The sequence below is a fragment of the Schistocerca gregaria genome, unplaced genomic scaffold (genome assembly GCF_023897955.1).
Source record: "Schistocerca gregaria isolate iqSchGreg1 unplaced genomic scaffold, iqSchGreg1.2 ptg000578l, whole genome shotgun sequence".
Taxonomy (NCBI): domain Eukaryota; kingdom Metazoa; phylum Arthropoda; class Insecta; order Orthoptera; family Acrididae; genus Schistocerca; species Schistocerca gregaria.
Window position 1 is genome coordinate 65001 of NW_026061969.1, and position 7500 is coordinate 72500.

General features: G+C 55.7%; 3 non-coding genes across 3 annotated transcripts in view; all 3 read left to right on the forward strand.

Annotated features, from left to right (window-relative positions):
* The first annotated feature begins 3374 nt into the window (after window positions 1-3374).
* On the forward strand, window positions 3375-5253 carry LOC126315884 (small subunit ribosomal RNA). The gene has a single exon (XR_007555991.1). It is a non-coding gene; the product is annotated as a small subunit ribosomal RNA (ribosomal RNA).
* Window positions 5254-5622: 369 nt separating this feature from the next.
* LOC126315859 (5.8S ribosomal RNA) lies at window positions 5623-5777 on the forward strand. The gene has a single exon (XR_007555973.1). It is a non-coding gene; the product is annotated as a 5.8S ribosomal RNA (ribosomal RNA).
* A 188-nt stretch (window positions 5778-5965) lies between these two features.
* LOC126315853 (large subunit ribosomal RNA) overlaps window positions 5966-7500 on the forward strand; it is a 4222-nt gene continuing 2687 nt past the window's right edge. The window contains exon 1 of the ribosomal RNA XR_007555968.1: window positions 5966-7500. This exon is cut by the window's right edge and continues 2687 nt beyond it. This is a non-coding gene — a ribosomal RNA (large subunit ribosomal RNA).

The window sequence follows — 7500 nt, forward strand, 5'->3', positions numbered from 1 at the left end:
CCCACGTTGGCCCTTAACCTAACCCACGTTGGCCCTTAACCTAACCCACGTTGGCCCTTAACCTAACCCACGTTGGCCCTTAACCTAACCCACGTTGGCCCTTAACCTAACCCACGTTGGCCCTTAACCTAACCCACGTTGGCCCTTAACCTAACCCACGTTGGCCCTTAACCTAACCCACGTTGGCCCCTAACCTAACCCACGTTGGCCCCTAACCTAACCCACGTTGGCCCCTAACCTAACCCACGTTGGCCCCTAACCTAACCCACGTTGGCCCCTAACCTAACCCACGTTGGCCCCTAACCTAACCCACGTTGGCCCCTAACCTAACCCACGTTGGCCCCTAACCTAACCCACGTTGGCCCCTAACCTAACCCACGTTGGCCCCTAACCTAACCCACGTTGGCCCCTAACCTAACCCACGTTGGCCCCTAACCTAACCCACGTTGGCCCCTAACCTAACCCACGTTGGCCCCTAACCTAACCCACGTTGGCCCCTAACCTAACCCACGTTGGCCCCTAACCTAACCCACGTTGGCCCCTAACCTAACCCACGTTGGCCCCTAACCTAACCCACGTTGGCCCCTAACCTAAGTTACGCTGCACCTTAACCTAAGTTACGCTGCACCTTAACCTAAGTTACGCTGCACCTTAACCTAAGTTACGCTGCACCTTAACCTAAGTTACGCTGCACCTTAACCTAAGTTACGCTGCACCTTAACCTAAGTTACGCTGCACCTTAACCTAAGTTACGCTGCACCTTAACCTAAGTTACGCTGCACCTTAACCTAAGTTACGCTGCACCTTAACCTAACTTACGCTGCACCTTAACCTAACTTACGCTGCACCTTAACCTAACTTACACTGCACCTTAACCTAACTTACACTGCACCTTAACCTAAGTTACACTGCACCTTAACCTAAGTTACACTGCACCTTAACCTAAGTTACACTGCACCTTAACCTAAGTTACACTGCACCTTAACCTAAGTTACACTGCACCTTAACCTAAGTTACACTGCACCTTAACCTAAGTTACACTGCACCTTAACCTAAGTTACACTGCACCTTAACCTAAGTTACACTGCACCTTAACCTAAGTTACACTGCACCTTAACCTAAGTTACACTGCACCTTAACCTAAGTTACACTGCACCTTAACCTAAGTTACACTGCACCTTAACCTAAGTTACACTGCACCTTAACCTAAGTTACACTGCACCTTAACCTAAGTTACACTGCACCTTAACCTAAGTTACACTGCACCTTAACCTAAGTTACACTGCACCTTAACCTAAGTTACACTGCACCTTAACCTAAGTTACACTGCACCTTAACCTAAGTTACACTGCACCTTAACCTAACTTACACTGCACCTTAACCTAACTTACACTGCACCTTAACCTAACTTACACTGCACCTTAACCTAACTTACACTGCACCTTAACCTAACTTACACTGCACCTTAACCTAACTTACACTGCACCTTAACCTAACTTACACTGCACCTTAACCTAACTTACACTGCACCTTAACTGTCACATGTAACGTCACAGGAATGTAGCTTTGCCTAACAGCAACCCTCTGAACATAGTTCACTGCTTGGATCCTCTGGTGTCATGTGTATTTCTTGATGCCATGGTGCGTACCCTCACATAAAGGTCTTTCGAGTGTTGCGTACTTTCTACACAGTCCCGCTAACCACTGGAAGGGTGTACCGCTACAGAACGAATATCGCCCTCCCCTCCTGCCCTTCCAAGCTGGTCGGTCAGGCGTTTGTTTGTGAAATGAGCCTTGCAGCTGTTCAGTTGCATTCGGTTGTCGATGCAGTCAGTGTACGTTGTGGTACGGCCTGTGTGGACTGTCCGCTGATGTACGCGTAACCCACACTGATCATCCGTCGTTACGTACTGAGTGACATAATGTGGCACATGCTTGACCGTACACCGGCTGCGCCCTACAATGGCGAATCATAAGGGCCATATGTTGTGCACGATGCTACTTGTCTCGTCTCCCCATTACAGCGAGATTGCACTGTTGTACGCCGTACAGACATGTGGTAAGTAGGTACGGACGAAAGTATTGCATGTTGGCCCCCCCCCCCCCCTCCTCCCTCTGCCGGGAATCAGCGTGAGCCGTCTGTTGATGTAGCGACGAGGGTTTTCCTATTTAATCGTATTGCCCCACACAACATGATAGCACGGTGGACCGCGTTCCACATCTGCGACATGCTACAGAGGCCGGTTGACAGTCGACCGCGCAAGGGACATTGCACACGTGCGCGGACCATCTTCCACGTGTTCTCTCGTGTACATGCCGCAGTGTGTATGTGGGCTGATGTAGCGTGTCGTGACACATAACATGCAGGCATGCCAGAATCGTAGATTTCGCAAATGTAGATTGACGTATACGTTTGCTGCCAAAGATCCGCAAATGAACTGGAAATCAGTTGTTGAGCGGTTGTTCGCGCTGCAGGTGCATCGGTGATAGCGACGATCGGTACATCTGTGAACCGGTTGTTTCGGCGGTACCCGCCATGCCCCCGAACCTGAGTTGGCCATGTGGGTATGAAGCGATACGAGGCTGTGGCTTGGCGGGACAGTCCCCGGCCGGTGAGGGGGGGCCGCCCGGCGTGCTGGCCGCGCGCTGCGTGAGCGCACGCACTACAGCCGGCTGGTGGGGGGCGCCCAGTGGCAGGAGCGCCGGCCGACGGGCCCGGCTGGCGTCCCAGCTATGCGCCGGCGCACCCTGCGCGCGGCGCCAGGCGGCCAAAGTGGGTTCTGTCGAGCCCGGTGCGAAGCGCGGTGGACATCTGCAGTGTGCTGGTCCGATTGCGGACTGTGTGCGTTGAGGATGCGCCGCCGCCCGGCACTCGGCGTCGCGACGCCGTCTGCTGCTCGGTCGCCCCCAGCGGTTCTCGCAGGTGGTTTGTATCGCAGCTCTGCGGACGTGTTGGCGCGTGCGCTGTGCTGGGAGAGTTCGCTTCTGCACCCAAGTGGGGCTTTGCCCTTCTGTGGCGCTGGCGTTGGAGCTGCCGGTCACCGTAGGTGGCGCGTGTTGTTTCCCGCCGGCAATGCCACGACAGCACGCTCCCGGGCCTCTGTCGGCAGCGGCAAGCTCAGTTGGGAGCACGGGTGTTCGCACTGAAAGCGTCTACTCGCCTATCTCCGGGCGATTGCGCCTCTCTCGAACCCGACCAAGTACTTAGGACGGCGCTGCGCGCCGCCGGGACCTGAGAGGGTTTCGAGGTGTATCGTGCAGGGGAGCTCAGCCTCCTCCTGTTTGCAGAATAATTGAGCGGACGCTTGCGTGTTGGCGCGGGCCCTCGGGACACACTCCCGGGCGGCCGGCTGCTCAGCTCTCGTTGACGCAGCTCCCTGGTTGATCCTGCCAGTAGTCATATGCTTGTCTCAAAGATTAAGCCATGCATGTCTCAGTACAAGCCGCATTAAGGTGAAACCGCGAATGGCTCATTAAATCAGTTATGGTTCCTTAGATCGTACCCACGTTACTTGGATAACTGTGGTAATTCTAGAGCTAATACATGCAAACAGAGTCCCGACCAGAGATGGAAGGGACGCTTTTATTAGATCAAAACCAATCGGATTGGCTCGTCTGGTCCGTTTGCCTTGGTGACTCTGAATAACTTTGGGCTGATCGCACGGTCCTCGTACCGGCGACGCATCTTTCAAATGTCTGCCTTATCAACTGTCGATGGTAGGTTCTGCGCCTACCATGGTTGTAACGGGTAACGGGGAATCAGGGTTCGATTCCGGAGAGGGAGCCTGAGAAACGGCTACCACATCCAAGGAAGGCAGCAGGCGCGCAAATTACCCACTCCCGGCACGGGGAGGTAGTGACGAAAAATAACGATACGGGACTCATCCGAGGCCCCGTAATCGGAATGAGTACACTTTAAATCCTTTAACGAGTATCTATTGGAGGGCAAGTCTGGTGCCAGCAGCCGCGGTAATTCCAGCTCCAATAGCGTATATTAAAGTTGTTGCGGTTAAAAAGCTCGTAGTTGGATTTGTGTCCCACGCTGTTGGTTCACCGCCCGTCGGTGTTTAACTGGCATGTATCGTGGGACGTCCTGCCGGTGGGGCGAGCCGAAGGCGTGCTTGCGCGTCCCGAGGCGGACCCCGTTGAAATCCTACCAGAGTGTCTCGGTGGGCCGGCACGTTTACTTTGAACAAATTAGAGTGCTTAAAGCAGGCAAGCCCGCCTGAATACTGTGTGCATGGAATAATGGAATAGGACCTCGGTTCTATTTTGTTGGTTTTCGGAACCCGAGGTAATGATTAATAGGGACAGGCGGGGGCATTCGTATTGCGACGTTAGAGGTGAAATTCTTGGATCGTCGCAAGACGAACAGAAGCGAAAGCATTTGCCAAGTATGTTTTCATTAATCAAGAACGAAAGTTAGAGGTTCGAAGGCGATCAGATACCGCCCTAGTTCTAACCATAAACGATGCCAGCCAGCGATCCGCCGCAGTTCCTCCGATGACTCGGCGGGCAGCCTCCGGGAAACCAAAGCTTTTGGGTTCCGGGGGAAGTATGGTTGCAAAGCTGAAACTTAAAGGAATTGACGGAAGGGCACCACCAGGAGTGGAGCCTGCGGCTTAATTTGACTCAACACGGGAAACCTCACCAGGCCCGGACACCGGAAGGATTGACAGATTGATAGCTCTTTCTTGATTCGGTGGGTGGTGGTGCATGGCCGTTCTTAGTTGGTGGAGCGATTTGTCTGGTTAATTCCGATAACGAACGAGACTCTAGCCTGCTAACTAGTCGCGTGACATCCTTCGTGCTGTCAGCGATTACTTTTCTTCTTAGAGGGACAGGCGGCTTCTAGCCGCACGAGATTGAGCAATAACAGGTCTGTGATGCCCTTAGATGTTCTGGGCCGCACGCGCGCTACACTGAAGGAATCAGCGTGTCTTCCTAGGCCGAAAGGTCGGGGTAACCCGCTGAACCTCCTTCGTGCTAGGGATTGGGGCTTGCAATTGTTCCCCATGAACGAGGAATTCCCAGTAAGCGCGAGTCATAAGCTCGCGTTGATTACGTCCCTGCCCTTTGTACACACCGCCCGTCGCTACTACCGATTGAATGATTTAGTGAGGTCTTCGGACTGGTACGCGGCATCGACTCTGTCGTTGCCGATGCTACCGGAAAGATGACCAAACTTGATCATTTAGAGGAAGTAAAAGTCGTAACAAGGTTTCCGTAGGTGAACCTGCGGAAGGATCATTACCGACTAGACTGCATGTCTTTCGATGTGCGTGTCGTGTCGTGTCGCGCAACACGCTACCTGTACGGCAGTGGCCGTGCGCCGCGTGCGGAACCACGCGTGCCTCTCAAAACTAGCGGAAGTGTTGTTGTTGTTGTGTGGTACGAGCGCTGAAGCTCTGGAGCGGCTGGCCTGCGGTACCTGGCGCCTGGCGCCGGTTTTGAATGACGTTCGCCCGAGTGCCTGTCCGCCCCGGTGTGGAGCCGTACGACGCCCATCGGCTGTGAGGCCGTTGGACACAAAAAAATAGTGGAACAGGGGCCGTCAGACGCCTCAGTCCCGCAAATGCTGCTGTCTTGAAAGAGACAGTGGGAGACTGAAAAGGAAAAGATCACCCAGGACGGTGGATCACTCGGCTCGTGGGTCGATGAAGAACGCAGCAAATTGCGCGTCGACATGTGAACTGCAGGACACATGAACATCGACGTTTCGAACGCACATTGCGGTCCATGGATTCCGTTCCCGGGCCACGTCTGGCTGAGGGTCGGCTACGTATACTGAAGCGCGCGGCGTTTGTCCCGCTTCGGAGACGTGGGAGTGTCGTGGTCGCCTGTGTGGCCGGCCGCGTCTCCTTAAACGTGCGATGCGCGCCCGTCGCCTGGCGGTTCGCATACCGGTACTTTCTCGGTAGCGTGCACAGCCGGCTGGCGGTGTGGCGTGCGACACCTCGTACAACGACCTCAGAGCAGGCGAGACTACCCGCTGAGTTTAAGCATATTACTAAGCGGAGGAAAAGAAACTAACAAGGATTCCCCCAGTAGCGGCGAGCGAACAGGGAAGAGTCCAGCACCGAACCCCGCAGGCTGCCGCCTGTCGTGGCATGTGGTGTTTGGGAGGGTCCACTACCCCGACGCCTCGCGCCGAGCCCAAGTCCAACTTGAATGAGGCCACGGCCCGTAGAGGGTGCCAGGCCCGTAGCGGCCGGTGCGAGCGTCGGCGGGACCTCTCCTTCGAGTCGGGTTGCTTGAGAGTGCAGCTCCAAGTGGGTGGTAAACTCCATCTGAGACTAAATATGACCACGAGACCGATAGCGAACAAGTACCGTGAGGGAAAGTTGAAAAGAACTTTGAAGAGAGAGTTCAAAAGTACGTGAAACCGTTCTGGGGTAAACGTGAGAAGTCCGAAAGGTCGAACGGGTGAGATTCACGCCCATCCGGCCACTGGCCCCCGCCCTCGGCAGATGGGGCCGGCCGCCCGCGCGGAGCAATCCGCGGCGGGGTCGTGTCCGGTTGCCTTTCCACTCGCCGCGGGGTGGGGCCGTTCCGGTGTGCGGTGGGCCGCACTTCTCCCCTAGTAGGACGTCGCGACCCGCTGGGTGCCGGCCTACGGCCCGGGTGCGCAGCCTGTCCTTCCGCGGGCCTCGGTTCGCGTCTGTTGGGCAGAGCCCCGGTGTCCTGGCTGGCTGCTCGGCGGTATATCTGGAGGAGTCGATTCGCCCCTTTGGGCGCTCGGGCTCCCGGCAAGCGCGCGCGGTTCTTCCCGGATGACGGACCTACCTGGCCCGGCCCCGGACCCGCGCCGCTGTTGGCTCGGGATGCTCTCGGGCGGAATAATCGCTCCCGTCAGCGGCGCTTCAGCTTTGGACAATTTCACGACCCGTCTTGAAACACGGACCAAGGAGTCTAACATGTGCGCGAGTCATTGGGCTGTACGAAACCTAAAGGCGTAATGAAAGTGAAGGTCTCGCCTTGCGCGGGCCGAGGGAGGATGGGGCTTCCCCGCCCTTCACGGGGCGGCGGCCTCCGCACTCCCGGGGCGTCTCGTCCTCATTGCGAGGTGAGGCGCACCTAGAGCGTACACGTTGGGACCCGAAAGATGGTGAACTATGCCTGGCCAGGACGAAGTCAGGGGAAACCCTGATGGAGGTCCGTAGCGATTCTGACGTGCAAATCGATCGTCGGAGCTGGGTATAGGGGCGAAAGACTAATCGAACCATCTAGTAGCTGGTTCCCTCCGAAGTTTCCCTCAGGATAGCTGGTGCTCGTACGAGTCTCATCCGGTAAAGCGAATGATTAGAGGCCTTGGGGCCGAAACGACCTCAACCTATTCTCAAACTTTAAATGGGTGAGATCTCCGGCTTGCTTGATATGCTGAAGCCGCGAGCAAACGACTCGGATCGGAGTGCCAAGTGGGCCACTTTTGGTAAGCAGAACTGGCGCTGTGGGATGAACCAAACGCCGAGTTAAGGCGCCCGAATCGACGCTCATGGG